At 42.1% G+C, this 25,892-nt stretch overlaps 1 protein-coding gene across 12 annotated transcripts in view; it reads left to right on the top strand.

The window, feature by feature from the left end:
* The first annotated feature begins 6,997 nt into the window (after nt 1–6,997).
* The window catches only part of MEF2A (myocyte enhancer factor 2A), a 164,089-nt gene continuing 145,194 nt past the window's right edge, over nt 6,998–25,892 (top strand). For 2 of the 12 annotated variants that reach the window (XM_056571825.1, XM_056571828.1), the window contains exon 1: nt 6,998–7,369. The gene's annotated coding sequence lies outside the window, so the exon portion shown is untranslated. Of the gene's footprint in view, nt 7,491–25,892 lie in introns of all 12 variants that reach the window. The other 10 variants (XM_056571827.1, XM_056571826.1, XM_056571832.1 and 7 more) reach the window with 7 other exon arrangements.

Here is a 25,892-nt window from a genome sequence, read left to right as displayed (position 1 = left end):
ATCACCTTTACCCTCCCTTTCTTTAGTAGCAGTGGTCGTCTTGGAGGCGTGTTTGGGGTTATCATGTTTGAATACTGCCCTGCGGCATAGTCTCCAAAGGGATGGGATCATACTCTGCTTCTGTATGTCACAGTGCATGTTGACTTTCATGGTTCCCTCAATGAACTGTAGCTCCCCAGTGCCAGCGGCACTGATGCAGGCCAAGACCATGACACTTCCACCACCATGCTTGACTGTAGGCAAGACACACTTGTCTTTGTACTCCTCACCTGGTTGCTACCAAACACACTTGACAACATCTGAACCAATTAAGTTTATCTTTATCTCATTGGATCACAGGACATGTAACAGGACACTCCAGTAATTCATGTCCTTTAACTTCTGCAGGCAGCAATCATACATCTATTTCCAAAGGCAACCTTTGGATATGACGCTGAGCACATGCACTAAACTTTTAGTTGACAATGGTGAGCCTGTCCTGTGAAACTGCTCAGTTTGGCAATCTTGTACCCTAGCCCATGTTTATGTAGAGTAACAATAATGTTTTTAGATCCTCAGAAAGTTCTTTGCCATAAGTTGCCCTGTTGAAGTTCCAGTGACCAGAATTAGAGAGTGTGAGATCAATAACAACAAATTTTAGACACTTGCTCCCCATTCACACCTGAGACATTATAACACTAATGAGTCACATGACACCAGGGAGAAAAATGGCTAATTGAGCCAAACTTGGACATTTCCGCTGTTATACAGGCTGTGCACTCACTACTTTACATTGAAGCAGAATGTATTATCTTTAGTGTTGTCCCATGAAAATATATAATAAAATGTTTACTAAAATGTAAGAAGTGTACTCACTCATGTGAGATATTATAAATATTATTCTTGTCTACGTGGATAGTTAAATAGTCAAAGCTGTTTTCAACTTCTCTCTATGTGATGACTATGTAATTTCTAACATATTTGTAAACCACTTTCTTTACCAAAACTGAATCCTCACTCCAAAAAAATAGCATTAAAGTTTCCCCCTTGGTGTCACACTCTGCAAACTGCTGTTTCCTTTCTGTTAGGGGAATTCTGTGGGAGGGGCTTCCATAGTACACAGGTAGAACACAGGAAGTGGGCGGAGCCATATTCAGCTATGCACACTGGGCCTGAAAGGTAAATCAAGGCTTCTTTTCACCCATATAGTTCATACTGCACATTGAGTGTTCTAACTATTTACATAGTGATGCCTTCTGAAAGTAATCCCCCTTTCTGTGGTTATCATTATGTGCTTATGTAAACAGCTTATTTTAGAAGAATAATAAAGTAAAAAGGGAAACCCCTGGTATAGTACAGTTTATAGCATCTGATTCTTAAAATGTACCTGTAGATTTTCACTATAATCCGTTCTGTTTGTGTACATGAGGAGCAGCACTAGTTTTGGCCATTTTATTACTTGTATATGCAATTTTATAGCAGGAGAAGGCAGAGATTCAGCAGCGTAGACAAGTCCTTCAAGGCAGACAGGCTGCTAGGAATACACCTTTCTAAATGATCTCTGGCAACCATTCTGTCCCAAATTACTTAATTCTCAATGATCCATTGACTCCTTCATCCTATATAGCCAATTTACACAGCTTAAGGCCTCATTCACACTTCAGTGTGATTGCATTAGTCATTTTCATTCTATCCTTAAAGTGTTAATATAAGTTAAAAAGACTTTTGACAAGTTATACAGAAGCGATCTGTATTTCCTCTGCACAGGTTTTGATAAATCTCCACCATAATGGCCGCAGGATAGGCCATGAATATCTAAACTAGGCACAGCTCCCAGAGGTAAACAATATACGGAGTCAGAAGCCTTGGCTCTATACATGTGTTGTGGCTCTGTACATTGTTTATAGCTGGGTGCCATGGCTGTGCAGAACAGCTGATCGGAGAGGGTTCCAGCACCCCATCAACCATGTTCTAAATAGCCCATTACTCCTCTTTTCCTGGTAAACCCCTTTAGGTGACATTTTATTTATTCTGGCGTAAAAGGCATACCAAAATTGAAAACAGTGTGAAAACAGTGGGGCGCACACTACAGTGTTTTTGCACCAAATACTCGGTACAAACAAGGCTTGGGGTAGGGTAACACGGATCAGATCCACAGCATATTTTACATTGTGGATCCGGTGATGAAGGACCCTACAGTGTGCCTCCAACTGTGCCTGCTCGTAACGGCAATCCGCCACTAAGAGCAGACACAGTGTTCTGCGAGTCGCCATGCGCATGCACAGTATACTCGCACACATTGCAGCTGCTCTTGGCCTAGCTCAGGCAGCAGGGGGAGCAAGAACTGCCAGGAACTGTCCAGAGTACAATAAATTCCCCATAGCAAATCTCTCCTGCTTTGGACAGTTCCTTATATGGACAGAGGTGTCAGCAGAGAGCACTGTGGTCAGACTGGAAAAAACTCCAGAAAGAAATACAACTTCCTCTGTAGTATACAGCAGCTGACACGTACTGGAAGGATTAAGACTTTTAAATAAAAGTCATTTGCAAATCAGGCTACAGCGTGCACCCATGTATTAGGTAGTTGTGCTGGCTATTTTTTGTTTTGTTTTTTTTGCTGTGCAATTTAGGGGGACTGGCACCCTCTGTAGCTGTGCACCCCTCCCCTATTCACAGGAGTTTTTTTTTTAATTGATAGTGGATCCTGCATGTCACCCAGTCAGAGGCCATATGCCCAGCAGGAGTGAGTGGAATAAGTGTGACGCTGGAATTCCAGAATTCCACTTGTTTTTTTTTGTGGGGGGGGGGGGGATGCCAAGAAAAACACCAATTCTGCCGCATGGCGTTTTTTCGGCTAAAAAACGCTGTGGCCAGATGTTAGCTGTAAATCAATGAGAAATCGCTAAATTCTTTAGCGATCCAAAAAAGTGATGGAGATAAATTTTGAAATAAAATTTCATAGGGTACCATTAAAAAAAAAATTATAAAAAGCTACAGTAGTCATGGAAAAAATTGTATTTAACTAAATTAATCTTTTTTATAACAAAATGTTTATAAATTTTTAAACAGGGATCAATTTAGGTGGGCTGGCAGGGCACTAAAAATCTATCCGACAATAATAAAAATGTAGTGTGTGTGTGTGTGTGTGTGTTTTTCACTTTTTTTCTTTATTTTTAGGTGGTACTACTACTCCCAGCATGGAACACACACTGTTCTATGATGGGAATAGTAGTACCTGTACTAATTGAGAGATCACCCGGGTCTGTTGCGATCCTTCTGTATAATGTATAGATGCGGCCGCTCTTCTATGGTCCCCTGCACTCACGTATATATACACCTATTCATATTTCACACAGAGAGCTGCGATTGACCAGATGGTTCCAGCCAATCACAACTCTCTGTGGGAAATAGGAATATGTGTATATATACGTCAGTGCAGGGGACCATAGAAGAGTGGCCGGCCGCATCTATACATTATACAGGAGGATCACAGTGGGTGTCAGGAGTGACATCCACTGTGATCTCCCCTTAGCTGCAGGTACTACAGCTCCCAACATGGAGCAGAGTGTGCTCCATGATGGGAGTAGTAGTACCTGCAGTTAAGGACAGATCACAGCGGGTATCACTCCTGACACCTGCTGTGATCATCCTATATATTGCAGAGATGTGGAGCAGCTCTATACTCAATGCAAAAATGACTCAAACGCAAAAATGACAGAAAAAACGTCAGACGCGGAAAATTGCACTGGCGTTTTTTTTCTGGGAAAAAAATGCTGGGGAAAAAAACTAAGGGGAATCCTAGCCTTAGGGTCCCATCCGCGTGGTGGATGTGGGACACGTTTTGATCAAAAAGTGCGCTAAGAGCCTTCCTTTTTTGACTAAGAGTGCTGCTGCAACCTTCTTTTTTTGTATAATTTACAAATCTATTAAACTTTCTGGCACCATTTGATTTGAAAAAAAAAAAAAGTTTTCCACTGGTGTAACCCTTTAATGCACCAGGACATACATTTACCATTTACATCCTGTACATGAAGGGAGCACCGGATCGGTGCTCGCATCATGCATAGCAGCCAGGAAACCGTAGGTAATGGCGAACATCAGCAATCTCGTTGATGTCCGCCATTAACCCCTCAGATGCCGTGATCAATACAAATCACACCATCTGCGGCAATGCGGGCATTTGAATGGATGAACGGATCGCCCGTGGCGCTGGGGGCTAGAAGTCCCCTCACCTGCTCCAGCCATCAACCAGGGGTCTTATCTTCTGGTCTGATATCGAGCAGACCAGAGAAGAAGATCGCCAATAATACTGATCAGCGCTATGCCTAGTATTGTACAAAGAGATCGGCACTATACTGATACAGCCTGGCTCTGTCAGGCTATATCACAGAAGCAAGGATCCGGCAGCAGGAGGATGGCTAAGAAAGCTCCAGCCACCATTTCAACTCATGGGATCCCCGTGATTGTGCTTTAGGCGTCCGATAAGCACCCTGAACCCACAGGCACCTCTCCATAATCCTTTAGATGCTGTGAATGGCATTGATCACATCATCTAAATGGTTAATGGGGGGGGGGGCATTCATTAGTGGCAGGCTAATGTCCACCATTAGTGGCAGGTTCCTGGCTGCTATTGTGAGACCTGTGGTTTATCAAGCTAGCACAGCACTGCTGGTCTCTTCACAGATAGTAAACATGCTAGGCTACATCAACTTACATGTATGTTGTGTGTCCTCTAGGAGTTAAATGGGCACTGTCAGATATAAAAACTTTTGATATGTGGTAAAGCATGAAAAACCAATAGGTTTTTCAATTGCTTTAATTAAAACATTTTCAGTATTTCATACTGAAAAAGCCAGTGATAAAACTGCCTTCCTGCCTCCTGGGATACATACCAGCCCGGCTGTGTCCACTCGTCATCACCTACGTCATGGACACACTTCATGATTGACAGGTCTGCAGATCTAAAGCTGCTGTGATCAACTCCCTCACTGTCTGTGTTTACTTCAGTCTCCTCATGTGAGGAGAAGGGAAGAGGGGCGGGAGTACACTGCTGCCTGTGAGCAGATGATGAAAAAGCTGGTGACTGAAGATGGGGACTGAATGGAGGATTTTTTGTTTAAAAAGTAAGTGTTCCTGCATGTATATATGTGTGTGGATATATATGTATGTGTGTAAATCTGGGTTGTCTAGGTAATGTGCATGAGTATGAATAAATAAAGTCAATGACCCTCATTTACTAAGAGCGTTGTGTAGGTTTCTTTGTGGGTTTTAATTCCCTAAAATGTATTTTCCACGGTATTTACTAAAGTTTCCCTACATTTTCCACTTTCCCTACACTTTGCTTTTATTACACATGCTCTGACCTGTCTGGTTTTCCTCAGCTGTAATTCACCACATTTTCTGTGGAAACTTTAGTAAATATGTTGGGTTTTTGTGAAAATGTCGGGGACACGCCCCTTTTGTGTGACCACGCCCCCTTTTCACGACGGCCATGCCCCTTTTTCGGGTTTTCTTAGCAAAATGGAGAGTTAGTTGGGTTTTTTCATTTCAGGTGCAATTTCAGGCGCAAATTCAGGCGCAGACAAAATTTCAGGCGCAAATTCAGGCGCAGACAGAATTTCAGGTGAAAATTCAGGCGCAGACAGAATTTCAGGCGCAATGCGCCCGAAAATGGCGCACGTCCCGACAAAACATGTCGGGTGTGCAATAGTAAATGAGGGCCAATATGTGTGTGTATCGAATACAGGGGGACTACAATCATATGCCTCCAGCTGTTGCAAAACTACAACTCCCAGCATGCCTGCACAGCCAAATGATGTGTGGGCATGCTGGGAGTTGTAATTTTGCAACAGCAGGAGGAACACAGCCTGCAGCAACACTGCTGTAAATCTGAGTTTTATTAATCATATGCCTCCAGCTGTTGCAAAACTACAACTCAAAGGATATGTGGGCATGCTGGGAACTGTAGTTTTGCAAAAGCTGTAAGCACACAGTGTGTGTGTATAGCATAAAACCAGAAAGGAAAGGGTTACAGATGCTCCCTCCCGAGACGAGTGACTGAGGAGAGTGAGGGAGGGGGATGGTTATCACCTGAGAAGAAAGGGACCCGCCCCCCTGCTTCTTGTCGACAACATTAGGTAATTCAGAAATAAAGCTAATTCTGAGAGAAATATGGGTCATAGACACATTAAAATGATATGTACATGATCGGGATGAGATAATGAGCAACATATAACAGTTTATTTTTTTGTGGTGATCTGACCGGTACGCGTTAAAGATATTCTTTACAGCCAACCCTATGGAATGTAGACAACAATAGGCAGGAGCTGTCCCATTCATATAAATTGGAAATGTTACTGGTCATTCTCTGTGACCTTTGCAAAGGTCGTTCCATTGGGAGCTTCGCTGTGGACATCATCTATTGTCTTATCTAGTGGCATATCCTTCCACTGCAGTCCTGTCTGTGATGATCTGTACAGAAGTTTAAGGCCTAATGGCCAAAATGAAAACTGCTAAATTTCATGATTATTTAAAAAATATAGTAAAATGAAAAATTTTTATAAAACATCAATAAAAACCTCTTAAAATGTGAAGGGAAAGGATAATCAAATATAATGCAAAGAAGTAGTTGTGGTGCTGTCCATCAGATCCTGACACTCATGTTTACACCACGTGACCTAACTGGTTGCCAGGAGCAACTACTTTTGTTTCCCTTTGCACTAATTTAGCTATGTTTCTCCCTTACACGATGTAATCTGGCATAGCTCAGGGCGTGATACCAGCAGCTCCTCAGGTATCACCCCGTGTCAGAGCTATTAGCGCAGTGATTTGCGCTCCGCCCGTGCAGCACACGCCTTACCACACAGCTGATAAAAACATTGAGCACAAGCAGGCTTCCTGAGCTCCACCTGCTCTCTCTCCGGATTGGCTACAACAGACGTCAATCACTCCCCTCTCAACACACACGCCCCTCCCTCCCGTCTCCTGTCACTGTATCAGCCAATTGCCCGAAGCTACGGGATAGATGACGTCATCGGTTGCTAAGAGGAATCCAACATGCGAGCTGTCAAGCTAGCGGCCTCATTTCTCTCCTGCCTTGTCCCGTGACCGAGAACCATTACCGAGACAGCCGCCTTGCAGTTCTACAGACGGGACGTGCGTTCCTTTAAGACGACGTGCTCTTCTTTCTGCCTGCCATTGCTTCTGGGCTGCCGCTGACGTCATCAACCGGGCCTTTGGCGCGGAGTGATCCGCCCTCCTCAGCCCCCCGAGTTCCAGGAGGTGAAGCGGCTGTGGCGGAGTGTCACTGAGCAGAAATTATTCTGTGTGGTGGAGAGGGTGGGTACGGATTGACGAAAAGAAGTCCGCCGGAGAGAACCGTGAGCTCCAGGTGAGCGACGTGTGGAGGGAGTGAAGGCTGGGAAGGCGGGGTGTGTGTGTGTCCAGCGGCGGCAGGAATACGTTGTAGTCCCCGGGAAGCTCGGTGACAGTGTACTAACAGGAGCACATTGGTGAGTAGCCCCGGTGTGGGGGTCTTTGCTGTGGGGAGGGGCTTCACACATGTGCTGTCATCTTATTATGGCTCGGTGTGGAGTCCGCGGAGTGTCTGCTCACTGAGAGGGAAGAGAAGGAAATATGGAGCTGAAACTTACCTCTTCCCGTAGTTGTGGGGTCACCCAGGTGCCCACCCTGCTGTGCCCACACTTCCCTCACTGCCCTGTGTACCCAGCCTGTATGTCATGTTGTTTTCTCTGTCCACACCCCCTGTCATAGGGAGGTAAATACACCGCACTGCCATTGCTGACAGGTGGAGAGAGATCACAACACTAGATACCCCTGTCAGGGGCTACTTGGTCATGGGGTTTTATTATTTTCCATTACAAGCGCCATTTCTTCATAAGCTCCATTTCTATTTCTTATTATTATTTTTTATTCCGCACAACGTGATATATTGGCACTTACTGTCAAAGTTAAAGCACCCATGGGGCGTTCTGTTCACATTATCCTAACTTTTTGGATTGTTTTGATGTCTATGTTCTTATGGAAGAAGTCAGACTGACTCCTGGAATGAATGTGTATGTATATATATATATATATATATATATGCAACGTTTGTCTTCAGTTGTTGGAAAACTACAACTCCTATCCTGCCCGACAGCCAAAGACTCTTTTAGCAGCTTTCCCCATCCTGTCTGTCACCACTTGTAAAACTACAACACCCATCGTGCTCTGACAGCCAAATCCCCCAACCTGTGGATCTTCAGCTGTTTCAAATCTACAACCCCCATCATGTCATATCCCCAGCCTGGCTGTCAGGGCATGGTGGGAGATGTAGTTTTGCGACAGGCTGAGAGAGCCCTAGGTTGTGGTAGATTGCACATGACTTTTGGCTACTACTGTGGCAAATGCATAGACTGCGTTGTTGTTCTTCTTTTAACAAAATTTGTTAGGACCATTCTAGGTGCTGAAGTTGCTGTAGACCAGTGGTCTCCGAGCTGTGGCCCTCCAGATTTTGCTAAACTACAGCTCCCAGCATGCCCGGAGCATATTCATAGATTACGTTGTTTGTTTTTTATTAAATGATCTTATAAAAATTTGTCAAGACCATTCAAGGAGTTGCAGACCAGTGGTTTCAAACTGTGGCCCTCCAGATGTTGCAAAGCTACAACTCCCAGCATGCCCGGACAGCCGTTGGCTGTCCGGGCATGCTGGGAGTTGTAGCTTTGCAACATCTGGAGGGCCACAGTTTAGAGATCACCTATGTAGACTGTTCCAGTGGGTGCAGAAATGTTACCGTAGGAAATTATTTTCGTAATTTATTCCATTTTGGCCAGGATGTGTGCAGTATGTAGGGACCTACGTCACCAGGACACGTGATGGTAGGGTACATATCTATGGAGAAGGTTCATTGTCTACTTCTTCCCCAGCATTCTACTGTAACGTCTATGTACCGACTTATGTGCCATAGCAATATAGTTACCATTAAGTTTTGCTTTTAAAGAGTCTCGAAATGTAAAGACCCTTTTTTCCCTATATTTAAAGAAGCTGAAATATGGAGGAAACTGGTTAATGTGGCGCACAGTGCCTTTGACATTTCCCCAAACTCTCTCTAAGGCCAAAACACAAAACCTTTAGCCTGGGGCTATGTGGTGACTTTGGTTGCACAACATGAAAATAGCAATGACTTATTGCAAAGTTGCGTCTGATGATTGGCATTTTAACATTGTGATACGATCGCAACACCAGTGTTGGATTTTTGGTTGCAGGATGAATGTGACTTTGCCAGCATTGGTCATTTGCATCCGGTTAGAGCAAATTGCACTAATTTTTCTTGTTCTGAGACTTGATGCCAACAAGGTGGCACACATAATTCTAATGGTTTGGCATTACAGATTTATAGCACCTTATGTGCCACCATATACAGGTCTGTATTAACCTTTTAGATGCAATTTAATGTACTAGGAACATTAGATCTGTGTAATGTGACAACTTAATTTATTTTTTATTGTGAATCCGTGATGATCAAGGAAATCTGATCATACGCAGACTCTGGACTCTACTATGCTTTCCTATAGATCTTCCAGTTAGGTAAGTAATAGCAATATATTGGGAAAAGCAGTGTTTCCCAACCAGGATGCCTCCAGCTGTTGCATAACTACAACTCCCAGCATGCCCGGACAGCCGTTGGCTATCCAGGCATGCTGGGAGTTGTAGTTATGCAACAGCTGGAGGCATCCTGGTTGGGAAAAATTGGGCCAAAGTGCTCATTGGTTTCTTGTATAGCAAGTGTTCTATACACTGCTCAAAAAAAATAAAGGGAAGACTTAAACAACACAATGTAATTCCAAGTCAATCACACTTCTGTGAAATCGCACTGTCCACTCAAAAAGCAGCACTGATTGTAAATCAATTACACATGCTGTTGTGAAAATGGAACAGACAACAGGTGGAAATTATAGGCAATTAGCAAGACACCCCCAATAAAGCAGTGGTTCTGCAGGTGGTGACCACAGACCACTTCTCAGTTCCTATGCTTCTTGGCTTATGTTTTGGTCACTTTTGAATGCTGGCGGTGCTTTCACTCAAGTGGTAACATGAGACGGAGTCTACAACCCACACAAGTGGCTCAGGTAGTGCAGCTCATCCAGAATGGCACATAAGTGCGAGCTGTGGCAAGAAGGGTTGCAGTGTCAGCTTAGTGTCCAGAGCATGGAGGCACTACCAGGAGACAGGACAGTACATCAGGAGACATGGAGGAGGCTGTAGAAGGGCAACAACCCAACAGCAGGAACACTACCTCTGCCTTTGTGCAAGGAGGAGCACTGCCAGAGCCCTGCAAAATGACCTCCAGTAGGCCACAAATGTGCATGTGTCCACTCATAAAGTCAGAAACGGTCTTCATGAGGGTGGTATGAGGGCCCAATGTTCACAGGTGGGGGTTGTGCTTACAGCCCAACACCGTGCAGGACGTTTGGCATTTGCCAGAGAACACCAAGATTGGCAAATTCGCCACTGGCACCCTGTGCTCTTCACAAATGAAAGCAGGTTCACACTGAGCACATGTGACAGACGTGACAGAGTCTGGAGACGCCGTGAAGAATGTTCTGATGCCTGCAACATCCTCCAGCACGACTGGTTTTGCAGTGGGTCAGTAATGATGTGGGGTGGCATTGATGCTATGGACTGGCCCGCCTGTTCTCCAGATCTGAATCCGATTGAGCACATCTGGGACATCATGTCTCGCTCCACCCACCAACACCACGTTGCACCACAGACTGTCCAGGAGTTGGCGGATGCTTTAGTCCAGGTCTGGGAGGACATCCCTCAGGAGACCATCTGCCACCTCATCAGGAGCATGCCCAGACATTGTAGGGAGGTCATACGGGCACTTGGAGGCCACAAACACTACTGAGCCTCATTCTGACTTGTTTTAAGGACATTACATCAAAGTTGGATCAGCCTGTAGTGTGGTTTTCCACTTTGATTTTGTGTGACTCCATATCCAGACATCCATGGGTTGATAAATTTGATTTCCATTGATAATTTTTGTGTGATTTTGTTGTCAGCACATTCAACTATGTAAAGACGAAAGTATTTCATATGATTAGTTCATTCATTCAGATCTAGGATGTGTTATCTTAGTGTTCCCTTTATATATATTTTTTTGAACAGAGCTCATGGCATTAATTCTTCGGGCAGATAGCATAGAGTTAATGCATTTGCTCTTGCAGCATCTGTCTGGTTGCGGCTGTATTCAGAATCTCATTAATAATGTGACCGCCAAACAAACTGTTTAATTGGGTGATGGTGCTCCCAGTGCTACCGCGTGTAGTCACCTAGAGGTGCAGCCAGATGTTCTCCTCGCCATCACTACTACAGGCGTGTCTTTGGGGAGAGCGGCGGGTAAACACTTTTGATAAACATATTTAATAGCTGACTTCAAATTAGGAAGGTTCCATGATGCCACTTGTGGGTTAACCCTGTGGTGATAGTGGAGTCGCTATCTCAGTGAGGTAACATAAAAATACCTTCTGAATGCCATGCTATTTGTGCGAGAAACTGCTTGGTGATTTTATTGATAAAATTCTGTTAATGAGAAATGGGTGGCACATGAGAATACAGCTCATGTTTGTGTGCATGGCCGACACATGGATACTGAAAATGTTGCAAAATGTTATTTGCCCAATAAGCAACTGACCTTGAAGCATTTTTTTAATAACACCATTAAAAAAGCAAAGGAGCTTGTGTGGTATATGGCACCAAATGGGTTTTATTTTATATTTTTGTACTAAAATGGAAATCGCATTGAGAGGAAAACATGGTAGGTAGATTTACTATTCTGAAATGATTTGGATATTTTGTATTGCTCTTCGTATACTGGTTATACATTATTTGTGTTTTGGCATTTTAGTTTTCCTGTTTTTCTTTTGCATAGCAGCTTTATACTCGACCTGTACTGTAATATTGAAGATCCATCTGCATAGAATATATAGTAGGTCTGCTTTAAAGGGTACCTCTCATCAAAAAAACTTTTGATATATGATAGATTAATGTATGCAGAATAACTTTACAATTGCATGTTATTAAAACATATGCTTCTTTCTATTTAATTTTCCACTTTGAAGAAATGACCACTAGGGGTCTCCCTACCAGTCCTGTCAGCAAGCATTTCAGACTCATGCTGGAGTCCTAAACACTACGAGCTGCCAGTCTGCTTTGTTCACAAAGGAGAACACTCAGAGCTGCCAGCCTACTTTGTTCACAGCCTGTTTGGCTGTGAACAAAGCAGGCTGGCAGCTCTGAGTGTTTAGAACTCCAGCATGAGTCAGAAATGCTTGCTGACAGGACTGACCGGGAAAAATATAATAGAAAGAAGCATATTTTTCATTAACATGCTATTGGAAAGTTATTCAACATTCATTAATCTAAAATATATCAAAAGTTTATTTGATGAGAGGTACCCTTTAAGACTTAATTTCCTGTCTAGTGCAGTACGGGCCCATATCGCCATCTGTGTGTGGCAGTATGGTGTTTCTGTAATGCATTATGATTTCCTCTAAGGAATGCATTAGGCTGCAAGTACTCTCGTGCTACAATGCTGCTTTTTGAGTTTAGAAAATATATTCCTAGAAACATGCAGTAGATTAAAATCAGGGACACACCACATGATCCATCTAGTCTGTTTCATATCCATTCCCTTTTATCTTTACTTTATGATAATACAGGTTTATTCATCCCAGACTTGTTTACCGTCACTTGATTCACATAGTGTTAAATAGAAAAATACACGTATTTTAAGGCTGATGCGCTTTCAAAATATGTGTGATTTACAGGCTGTTTACATGGTCGGTATTTTTAGCCAAAACCAGAAGTGGGTCTGGCAATCTTTATTTAATAAATAAATAATCCATAATAATAATGTTTTATCCCTTTTTTCTGTATTGTTCCGCTCTTGGTTTTTGCTAAAAAGAAAAAAAAAAAAAAAAAAAAAACTCCATGTAAACTTAGGCCCCTTTCACACAATAAAAATTCATCCGTAATGAACGTCCATCATAAAAATCTTGAAAATCGTCTGTTAAACGGCCGTTAGAAAATCCCATTATAGTCTATGGGATTTTTCTAATAGCCGTTTTAACCCGTTATCAGCCGTTATTAATAACGGCCATTATTTTGTGATGGGCAATAGTAACGGGAGAAATAGTGCAGGCACTATTTCTTCCGTTCATTCGCCCATCACAAAATAACGTCCGTTATTAATAACGGCCGATAACGGGTTAAAACGGCTATTAGAAAAATCCCATAGACTATAATGGGATTCTCCATCGGACGATTTCCAGGGTTTTTATAACAGGCGTTTATAACGGATTAATTTTTATAGTGTAAAAGCAGCCTTAGCCTTGTGTATTTAGTGGTAAATTTTTATTTATTTTTTTGTGCTCCTTTTGATTTCAAAGAAGCGCAAAACACGCAAAGAATGCACATGTTGGCTCTTTTTTGAAGCCTCAGGGTAGGGTCACACAGTGTAAATTTTTGTCCGTTATCGGCATTTTGGGGAGACTCCTTTTTGCTGATTACAATCGGCTAAGTTGGTTAATTCTACACTGTGTGATCATAACTTTAATGGGGTACTCAGCTCCTAGACATCTTATGCCCTGTCCAAAGGATAGGGGATAAGATGTCTGATCACGGGTCCGGCCGCTGGGAACATTATGCCGGGTGGACGGAGATTCATCTTATCCCCTATCCTTTGGATAGGGTACAAGATGTCTAGGGGCGGAGTACGCCTTCATGGGTCCATGGACCCACTTGGCTCGATCCACTTGGCTCGATGAGCTGCCATATATAAACTACTGATTGGTCAAGAAAAATGCTATACAGTCATATCTGTACTTGGTGTTCACAATGTATTGTTTAAAAAAATCGGGAGATTTTACACAAATATAGTGACCTATGTTATTTATTTATTTTTAAGTATAGTTATACACAGAAGTGTGTATTTTTTTTAAAATATGTAAATGTGTCCTTCTATGGCTGATCGGTTTGGACCTCTTGCAAATTTGTGTTTACATTGCATTGAATTATAGCAGTTGTTGCTACTATATAAAATTTTACTTGTTTTGCTTTTATTATGTACAGTATATGAACATTTAAAAAAAGTTTAAGGCTTTGCCGTAACTTCGGGTCATGCCGGCTGTGCTGTCAGTATGTCTCTTTATGTTCACATTTCTCTGATAGTGCCTGCCTGTGAACCTGAGCCCTGGGTGGCTGCACACTGTCATTTGCACATAGTGATTCTGACCTTTCCAGCAGAGATTATGTGTTGCTCTTTCCTTGCATTGATATAGCAGCTGTAAATTATAATTTCCATGTTACAGGCTTCATTTATCAAAGTTGTCTAAAAAAACAAAAAAAACAATAGGACAGATTTATAAGACCAGCATTTTATATGCCAGGCTTAAACTGAAGTACAGTATGTTAGAGTAAAAAGTGCCAATTTTAGTTGCACATATCCTTTAAAGGAAAACTGTCACCAAGTTCACCCACACTAAACCCAATACACTGGGTTACAGTGTGGGTGAACAGAGTCCATACATGGGTCACTTACTTTTTTATGTTTTCTTGTCGCCGAGTTGTCGTCCACTAAAGTTCCGTTGTTTGCCCTTCACTTGCGCTCCGAAGGCGGGACCCGCCTTCGGAGCGCAAGTGAAGGGCAAACAACGGAACTTTAGTGGACGACAACTCGGTGACAAAAAAACATAAAAAAGCAGTCTTTCTTTGGGTCCCGGAGGAAGGGGCCTTAGCCTGCCCCCCTTGTTCACATATTCCTTTTCCCCCTGAGTGCAGTGTAACTACGCATGCACTGCTCCCTCGTTACATCCGGAAGTACCTCCTGACTTCCGGGTGAAGCGAGGGATCGGCGCGTGCGCAGTTACACTGCACAGAGCGTTCTCCCGATGTGCTGTGCTCAGGGGGAAAATGAATATGCGAACAAGGGGGGGTGGGCTAAGGCCCCTTCCTCCAGGACCCAAAGCAAGGCTGCCGGCAGTGGACCCGCCTTCAGAGCGCAAGTGAAGGGCAAACAGCGGAACTTTAGTGGACGACAACTCGGCGACAAGAAAACGTAAAAAAGTAAGTGACCCATGTATGGACTCTGTAACCCAGTGTATTGGGTTTAGTGTGGGTGAACTTGGTGACAGCTTTCCTTTAAAGTGAACCTTGCACCTTGTTCACTCCGACGGAGACAAACCTTATTATAACTCCCCCCAGAAAAACTGACTTTTCTTAAAACCCTTAACGCACCAGGACGTACATTTTTGTCCTGTACATGACCGTGAGCATCAGACCGATGCTCGGTTCGTTCGTGGCAGGTTCCGGCTGCTATCAGCGATTGCGCTGATGTGTGCCAGTAACCCCTCAGATGCTGTGATCAATACACATCACAGCATCTGCGGCAGTTCGGTCACTAAAATGGATTATCGGATCGCCCGCATCACTGCCGCGGGGATCCGATCATCCAGCGTGGCGGCCGGAGGTCCCCTCACTTGCCTCTGGCAGACTCCAGGGGTCTTCTGCTCTTGTCTGAGATCGAGCAGACCAGAGCAGAAGATGACCGATAACACTGATCAGTGTTGTGTCCTATACATAGCACTGAACAGTATTGGCTCAAATGTATAGCAAATGATTGCTATAGATAGTCCCCTATGGGGACTATTTAAGTGTAAAAATAAATGTAAAAAAAAAGTGTGAAAAATCCCCTCCTCTGATAAAAATGTAAATTGTCCCATTTTACCACCAAAACTTTTTAAAAAATAAAGTCCAAAATTGCAGTTTTTTTGTAACATTTTATTCCCAAAAAATTTATAAAAATGTATTAAAAGTTTTGTCTATGCAAATGTGGTATCAATAAAAAGTACAGATCACGGCGCAAAAAATGAGCCCTCATACCGCAGCTTATACAAAAAAATGAAAAAGTTATAGGTTAGCAAAATAGAGGGATTTTAAACGTACTAATTTGGTTAAAAAGTTTGTGATTTTTTATTTTTTAAGCGGTACAATAATAGATATGTATGTAATCATGGGAATCATTTTAATTGAAATGACCCACAGAATAAAGAACACATGTCATTTTTACCATAAATTGTACAGCACGAAAATGAAACCTTCCAAAATTAGCAAAATTGCGGTTTTCTATACAAATAGTATTTTTTTTTTTTTTTTTTTTTGGTTGCGCCATACATTTTATGGTAAAATGAGTGGTGGCATTACAACGGAAAACTGGTCTTGCAAAAAACAAGCCCTCATACTAGTCTGTGGATGAAAATATAAAAGAGTTATGATTTTTAGAAGGCGAGGAGGAAAAGACGAAAACATAAAAAAAAATAATAATTTGTCCTTAACACCTTAACGCATATTGACGTTTATAAATGTTCATTAGCTGCTCCCAAGGTATGACGCGCGCTCAGCAGGTGATCGCGCATCATACCCGGTGGGTCCCGGTTGCTATAAGCAACCAAGACCCGTGGCTAATGCCAGATATCGCCGATCGGGTTGATGTCCGGCATTAACTCTTTAGACGTGGCGATCAAAGTTGATTGCCTCGTCTAAAGTGAAAGTAAAAGCTTCCCGGCAGCTCAGTCAGGCTGATCGGGACCATTGCGGTAAAATCGTGTCCCGATCAACTAGAACGCCTTACCTGCCTCCTGCACGTCCGATCGGCGATTGATTGCTCCAAGCCTGAAATCCAGACTTGAGCAATCAACCGCCGATAACACTGATCAATGCATTGCAATTTAATGGCAGGGATCAGTGTATTGAATCAATGTACTGAATGTTATAGTCCCCTATGAGAGAGAGAACATTTTTGAAAAAAAAGTTAATAAAGATCATTTAACCCCTTCCCTGATAAAAGTTTGAATCACCCCCCTTTTCCCAATAAATAAAAAACTGTGCAAATAAACATATGTGGTATCGCCGCGTGCGTAAATGTCCAAAAATGTAAAAATATCGTTAATTAAACCACACGGTCAATGGCGTACGCAGAAAAAACTTCTGAAGTCCAAAATAGTGTATTTTTGGTCCCTTTTTATACCATAAAAAATTAATAAAAAGCGATCAAAAAGTCTGATCAAAACAGAAATGATACCGATAAAAACTTCAAAATTTAGCCCTCATACCGCCCCGTACATGGAGAAATAAAAAAGTTATAGGGGTCAGAATAGGACAATTTTAACCCCTTAAGGACCGGAGGTTTTTCCGTTTTTGCATTTTCGTTTTTTGCTCCTTGCCTTTAAAAAATCATAACTCTTTCAAATTTACACCTAAAAATCCATATGATGGCTTATTTTTTGCGCCACCAATTCTAATTTGTAATGACGTCAGTCATTTTGCCCAAAAATCTATGGTGAAGCGGGAAAAAAAATCATTGTGCGACAAAATTGAAAAAAAAAACGCTGTTTTGTAACTTTTGGGGGCTTCCGTTTCTACGTAGTACATTTTTCGGTAAAAATGACACCTGATATGTATTCTGTAGGTCCATACGATTAAAATGATGCCCTACTTATATAGGTTTGATTTTGTCGGACTTCTGGAAAAAATCATAACTACATGCAGGAAAATTAATACGTTTAAAATTGTCATCTTCTGACCCCTATAACTTTTTTATTTTTCTGTGTATGGGGCAGTATGAGGGCTCATTTTTTTGCGCCGTGATCTGAAGTTTTTAACGGTACCATTTTTGCATTGATAGGACTTATTGATCACTTTTTATTCATTTTTAAATGACATAAAAAGTGACCAAAAATGCACTATTTTGGACTTTGGAATTTTTTTGCGCGCACGCCATTGACCGAGCGGTTTAATTAATGATATATTTTTATAAAACGGACATTTCTGCACGCGGTGATACCACATATGTTTATTTTTATTTTTATTTACACTGTGTTTTTTTTTTTTATTGGAAAAGGGGGGTGATTCAAACTTTTAATAGGGGAGGAGTTAAATGATATTTATTCACTTTTTTTTTGCAGTGTTATAGGTCCCATAGGGACCTATAACACTGCACACACTGATCTTCTATGTTGATCACTGGTTTCTCATAAGAAACCACTGATCAACGATTCTGCCGCATGACTGCTCATGCCTGGATCTCAGGCACTGAGCAGTCATTCGGCGATCGGACAGCGAGGAGGCAGGAAGGGGCCCTCCCGCTGTCCTGTCAGCTGTTCGGGATGCCGCGATTAGCCGCGGCTATCCCGAACAGCCCGACTGAGCTAGCCGGGAACTTTCACTTTCACTTTTAGCCGCGCGGCTCAGCTCTGAGCGGGCGGCTAAAGGGTTAATAGCGCGCGGCGCCGCGATCGGCGCTGCGCGCTATTAGAGGCGGGTCCCGGCTTCACTATAACGCCGGGCCCGCCATGATATGACGCGGGGTTACTGTGTAACCCCGCGTTATATCAGAAGAGCAGGACCAAGGACGTACCGGTACGTCCTTGGTCCTTAAGGGGTTAAACTTATAAATTTTCCTGCATATAGTTATGATTTTTTTTCTGAAGTCATACAAAATCAAACCTATATAAGTAGGGTATCATTTTAACCGTATGGACCTACAGAATAAAGATAATGTGTCATTTTTACAGAAAAATGTACTGTGTAGAAACGGAAGCCACCAAATTTACAAAATGGCGTTTTTTCTTTTTGTCGCACAATGAAATTTTTTTTATGTTTCGCCGTCGATTTTTTGATAAAATGACTGATGTTATTACAAAGTAGAATTGGTGGTGCAAAAAATAATCCATCATATGGATTTTTAGGTGCAAAATTGAAAGTGTTATTATTTTTAGAAGGTGATGAGGAAAAAACGAAAATGCAAAAACGAAAAAACCCTCCATCCTTAAGAGGTTAAAGGGGTACTCCGGTGGAATTTTTTTTTTAAATCATCTGTTTACAGAAAGTTAAACAGATTTGTAAATTACTTCTATTAAAAAAATCTTTACCCTTCCAGTGCTTTTTAGCAGCTGTATGTTACAGAGGACATTTTTTTTCTTGTCCACAGTTCTCTGCTGACACCTGATGCCCGTATCAGGAACTGTCCAGAGCAGCATAGGTTTGCTATGGGGATTTTTTCCTGCTCTGGACAGTTCCTGATACGGGCATCAGGTGTCAGCAGAGAGCACTGTGGACAAGATAAAAAAGAAATTCAGAAAGAAAACAATTTCCTTTGTAGCATACAGCTGCTTAAAAGTACTGGTAAATATTTTTTTAATTGAAGTAATTTACAAATCCGTTTAACTTTCTGGCACCAGTTGATATAAAAAAAATGTTTTCCTTTAAGGTGTTAATGGTCTTAAGCCAGAAAATGAAATATATGCCTGCCGTGAACAGGTGTCAATTTTTTCATGCAAAGTAAAGAAACTTCACAAACTCTAGCATGAATATAGTGTGTATTATAAAATTGGCGCAAACGTGATATTACATTCCCTGGCTTGTTGCCTTGGCAACCAATAAGAGCGTGGCTTTGGTAATATGCTCAGTGATTAGTTTCTGTGGACAACAGGTATTTTACAGTTTCAATGATTGTCTTCAATAATAATGTTCTTCTGAAATCTTATCCAGGAATTGAAAAACAGACCTTTTTTTTTTTTTCCAAAGACTGCTCTCTGTCTGTCTCCACTTTGGGTGTGGTATTATAACTTGGCTCCATTGATTTCAATGGAACTGAGCTGCAGAACCACATCCAACCTGGAAACAGCCAGGGAGCGGTTTTCAAAAGAAATCCGTCTTTTGGTTGTTGGATAACCCCTTTAAGAAGTGAAAAGACTATGGGGGAGATTCATCAAGACCTGTGCTGAGGAAAAGTTGACCAGTTACCCATAGCAACCAATCAGATTGCTCCTTTCATTTTTTCAGAGACCTTTTAAAAAAATGAAAGAAGCTATCTGATTGGTTGCTGTGGGCAACTGGTCAACATATTCTCTGCACAAGTTTTCATGAATCTCCCTCTATGTCCTTGGAGGCAGATAGGTGACCCCCTTTATTCCCTGGAAGAGGCGGGCCTGCCGGGTGAATTTGAATATTCATTGGCGCTGGTCACGTGAGCTCATGTGCCTACTGAGCTCTCACGTGACCAGTGCCAATGAATATTCAGATTCGCCAGGCGGGCCCACCTCCTGTTCGCAATTCAGCAGGGATAGAAGAGGATCTTTGAAGGGACACAGCTCCGGACTACAGGTACGTATTTAACTCATTCATCCCTCACCGGTCTCCTGTTCACCCACACTGTAACGCAGTGTATTGTGTTTAGTGTGGGATGACACAGGATGACTGTTTTTGCTTTAATGGCCTATTTTAAGAATAAGCTGATTTCTTAGGGTATAAAATAACAGATTAGCACCTATCTCCTGCTAAATCCTCCACGGCTCCAGCAATGACGGTCTTTTGGTCCCCTGACGCCTTCTGTTTGTGAGCCTTTGCGCTTTCATTTTTCATTCAGGTTTCTACTAATGGTCAACCATCATCACACTGGTCCCTAGTGTACGTGTAGATATACACTGTATTTGGATGTCTGTACTCTGCAGGGGCTAATCTAAGTTGATGCATTGTGTGTAGTGCAGTGCTGAATATTTTGGGACATTCAATGATAAATGCCAACCTTTTTGATTTTAGTTAAAGAGCCACAAAAGTGTAGTGTTCATAGGCTTATTGCAGTCTTGTTAATTTCATATTTGAAACCGAACATGGGGACCATTACTAGGCTATGTTCACATGGAATGGATTATGCTGTGGATTTGTGTACATAAAATCTGCAGTATATTTACATAGCAGCAAAGTGATGTCCAATATACTGCATAACAAAATATTTAGTTAATCCACAGAAATTTATTAGACTGTAAAGTTTTTCCCCCCACAAAGTAAAGTTGGCAAAATCAGCTGTATACCAGATACATATATGTAAAGGATGCCATCGTAACCAAGGGCAACAGGACAAAACAAAGAAGGCACATGGGGGATTAGTAAGTATATTGCTCTCAAACAGTACATTTTTATAAATGCATGTACATTGTAAATATGTTTAATTTACCAAAATTCATCAGTTTAGATTTATTTATGTTCATGGTAGAACCAATTAAAATCTGCAGTACGCTGTTCTACTAAAAGTTGTTTTTTTTGTTTTTTTTCTTTATTATTATTTTTTTTTCCTTTTGTTCTCCCCCCATAAATATGCCTGGACTGCTTTTTTAAAGGGGTTGCCCCTTGAAAAAAGAACTTATCCCCTATCTATAGAATTGGAGGGGTTTACCACTGGGACCCCAACGATCTCCAGAACGGGACCTTGACTGTAAACAGCATGCTCACTATTCATTTCTATGGGAGGGCCCAGACAGCACTCTGGCATCTACAGTGGGGAAAAAAGGTATTTAGTCAGTCACCAATTGTGCAAGTTCTCCCACTTGAAAAGACGAGGCCTGTCATTTTCATCATAGGTATACCTCAACTATAAGAGACATAATGTGAAAAAAAAATCCATAAAATCACATTGTCTGATTTTAAAGAATTTATTTGCAAATTATGGTGGAAAATAAGTTTTTGGTCATCTACAAGCAGTGCTGTGGAGTCGGACAAAATTTTGGGTACCTGGAGTCGGCAAACAATGCACCGACTCCTACTAAATTTAGATTGGAATTTAAAAAAAGCAAGTTTACATGTCCCAATTCACAAAAAGTTATAATTAATGACTTCTCTACTGTAAGAATAAAGACCAATGCATGCAGTGCCTCACGTAACCGCAAAACCAACATGTTAAGTGACCGTGAAGAAGCATGCTTTTCATGTGCTTCACTATATGGCACGCAACGCACAATTAGGAGTGGCAATACTTATACTTTGCATAGTGTTGTGTTCTGCTGTTACAGGGAACCCAGGGGTAACCTAGCCTCTCACTTATAAGGGATTAAGTAAATATGTTTTTTGCAGGACTAGAGACACTTTTATAAGTGAAGGGAATGGAGGGTCAATAGTTCAAGACTGAAGCTGTAAATCAATGGAAAAACTGCTGTCATTCAGCTAAGGCTATAAAAACTTGTAAACTCTGATTGTTAGCTTAAACTTTAAACATGACTATGGGATTCTACTAGGGAAATCATGTTTTATAATAAATGCCCCTTCCTGGATCCTCCCACTGCCCTATCTTTAGCAGCAGATCAGCACACAAAAAGGAGAAGGCAGCAGCTTCTGCCCAACTACCTCTCTCTGCTAGAAGAGCTTAGAAGAACTTGGTGGAACAGCTTCTTGGATTCAACTGTAAGTGTTTATAAATACATTCGCATATTAATACAGAGGAGTCAGGGAGGGGGAGTCGGAAGTACAAAAAAACTGCGGAGTCGGAACATTTATCTACCGACTCCACAGCCCTGCCTACAAGCAAGCAAGATTTCTGGCTCTCACGGACCTCTAAATTTCTTCAAGAGTCTAGTCTGTCCTCCACTCGTTACCTGTATTAATGGCACCTGTTTGAACTTATCAGTATAAAAGACACCTGTCCACAACCTCAAATAGTCACACTCCAAACTCCCATATGGCCAAGACCAAAGAGCTGTCGAAGGACACCAGAAACAAACTGAATCTGTAATAGACAATCATCTAGGTGTGAAGAAATCAACTGTGGGAGCAATTATTAGAAAATGAAAGACCTACAAGACCACTGATAATCTCCCTAGATCTGGGGCTCCACGCAAGATCTCACCCTTTGGTGTCAAAATTATCACAAGAATGGTTAGGAAAAATCCCAGAACCACACGGGGGTACCTAGTGAATGACCTGCAGAGAGCTCGGACAAAAGTAACAAACGCTACCATCAGTAACACACTACCCCACCAGGGAATCAAATCATGCAGTGCCAGACGAGTCCCCCTGCTTAAGCCAGTACATGTCCGGGCCCGTCTGAAGTTTTCTAGAGAGCATTTGAATGATCCAGACTAGGATTGGGAGAATGTCCTATGGTCAGATGAAACCAAAGTAGAACTTTTTGGTAAAAACTAACTTGTCGTATTTGGAGGAGAAAGAATGCGGAGTTGTATCCAAAGAACACCATACCTACTGTGAAACATGGGGGTGGAAACATCATGCTTTGGGGCTGTTTTTCATTAAAGGGACCAGGATGACTGATCTGTGTAAGGGAAAGAATGAATGGGGCCATATATTGTGAGATTTTGAGTGAAAACCTCCTTCCATCAGCAAGTTTATACATTTGTTGATATATATTTTATATTGTCTGGATTATATTACTATTGTGCACCTTATGGGTTAACTCCATGTGGGTATATAACCCCTGAACAACTGCTGTGTGTTAAGCCTGATGAAGCCGCACAAGCTCGGTGAAACGCATTGCTATTAAACCTTATTCCTTTACCTGGGCTCCGATTGTTCCTCCGTGGTCAGTGCCGAAAAACCTGGTTCTTTTGAAGTCCTTCTCTATTTCATATATTCCTCAGGAAGGCTGCAGACTACAGGATTGTGATCCTCAAATCACACGCGATCAGCATTGTTGTGTATGCCACTACACAACTTAGCAGGGTGAGCACGGATAATTCATTTTCCCCTTTTCCCCACCCTCGTGCTGGCTTTACTCCACAGGGAGCGCCTTTCTCCTTTCTCTTTTCAGATTTCCATCAGCAAGGGCATTGAAGATGAAACGTGGCTGGGTCTTTCAGCATGGCAATGATCCCAAACACACCGCCCGGGAAAGGAAGGAGTAGCTTCGTAAGAAGCATTTCAAGGTCCTGGAGTGGCCTAGCCAGTCTCCAAGTCTCAACTCCATAGATAACCTTTGGAGGAAGTTGAAGGTTCGTGTTGCAAAAAAAAAAAACATCACTACTCTAGGAGATCTGCATGGAGGAATGGGCCAAAATACCAGCAACAGTGTGTGAAAACCTTGTGAAGACTTACAGAAAACGATTGACCTCTGTCATTGCCAACAAAGGGAATATAACAAAGTATTGAGATGAACGTTTGTTATTGACCAAATACTTATTTTCCACCATAATTAACAAATTCTTTGAAAATCGGACCATGTGATTTTATGGATTTTTTTTCTCATTATGTCTCTCATAGTTGAGGTATACCTATGATGAAAATTACAGGCCTCTCTCATCTTTTTAAGTGGGAGAACTTGCACAATTGGTGGCTAACTAAATACTTTTTTTTTTGCCCCACTGTACGTGGCTTCCATAGGAATGAATGGAGCACGTGCTGCCTGCGGCACTAGCTTTCAGAGAACCGTTCCGGAGATGGTTGGGGGTTCCAGTGGTCGATTTACCCCCTATAGCATACATTAGATTGTGGGTGTGTCCTTTTCTGATGTGCATTGTTCTGAAATATATTGTACTGTGTCAGTAGATTCTAAATATAGATACCAAACACTGTAAATTGTACATTGTATATCAATTAAGCCATATTCTCTAAAATATTTGACAGTGATATTGTGCATTGAAAATTGTCATATTTCATAATATTTATAATACAAACTGGACCATCAGACAGCAGATCTAGAAGAGGAGGAAGCCAAATCGATCGATCAGGTGGCCACCTCTGAGCATGTATCCCAATGGAAAGTCTCGGGGTTAAGCAAGACATTTTTTTTTACAATGTTCTACAGGAAAACCTCAGTTATCCTTAATCATGTTGAATGCCTAGGACAGTGTTTCCCAACCAAGGTGCCTCCAGCTATGGCAAAACTACAACTCCCAGCATGCATGGACAGCCTGCTGCTGTCCAGGCATGCTGGGAGTTGTAGTTTTGCCTCAGCTGAAGGCACCCTGGTTGGGAAACACTGGCCTAGGAAACTAGAGACCATTCCCCCTAGTCTAAAGTCTGTCCCCGTTCATGTTCCAAGCCCTTTAGGTGCACTGCTTTTAAAGACTTTACAGATTTTTCTGCTCAATAATTTTTTTGGGCAACTCCTTAAGAGGGCAGTATTTGAAGTCCCCTCTCAATTTTTGAATAGATGTAGACACACTAGAGAGCTTTGCAAATTGCTTGCAGTTCCCTATAGTTTACTGCCATAGACTGTAATGTCTGATTCCATCTTACTGAAAGGAGAACCATACCTATGTTTGCATGCTTGCCTATTATTGTACTACTTTTAAAACAGTCAAACTTTTTTGACAAAATATGTATGTTAAAAATTGTCCTATTGTGACTCCTATATTTTGTTTTTCCCTATGTGGGGCGGTATGAAATCCATTTTTCTCATCTGTAGTTTTTATCGGTACCATTTTAGTTTTGATGGATCTGTTTGTTGTGTTCTTATAAAAAATTATCCCCAGCATATGATGTGACCAAAAATCGGCAATTCTTGCGATAAAGGGGTACTCCACCCCTAGACATCTTATCCCCTATCCAAAGGATAGGGGATAAGATGTCTGATCGCAGGGGTCCCGCCGCTGGGGACCCCCGCATTCCACCATGCGGCACCCACCTGTTTCTTGTTCGGAAGCGTTGGTGGGTCTGGGTCGCGACCACTGGAACGGAAGTCCGTGACGTCACACCCCGTCCCCTCAATGCAAGTGTATGGGAGGGGGCGTGACGGCCGTCATCCGGAGCCGTGACATAACGATGCTCTGGCCCCTGTATCGCCCATCATTACGCACAGAGCGAGTCTGCTCTATGCAGTAATGATAGGGGGTGCCGCAGCTGAGATCCCGGGGGTCCCCAGCAGCGGGACCCCGGCGATCTGACATCTTATCCCCTATCCTTTGGATAGGGGATAAGATGTCTAGGGGTGGAGTACCCCTTTAAGGCCCAGATGGGCAGTGTCCTTAAGGGGTTAATATTTATTTTACATTTTTAAATCTCCATAGGGGACAATTAGAAGCAATCATAAGATTGCTATGTATTGTTCAGTACCTTGTTAAAAACAT

The sequence above is a fragment of the Hyla sarda genome, chromosome 4 (genome assembly GCF_029499605.1).
Source record: "Hyla sarda isolate aHylSar1 chromosome 4, aHylSar1.hap1, whole genome shotgun sequence".
Classification (NCBI taxonomy): Eukaryota; Metazoa; Chordata; class Amphibia; order Anura; family Hylidae; genus Hyla; species Hyla sarda.
The sequence above is the reverse complement of the archived record's forward strand: the minus strand, read 5'-3'. Positions and strand labels throughout refer to the sequence as shown.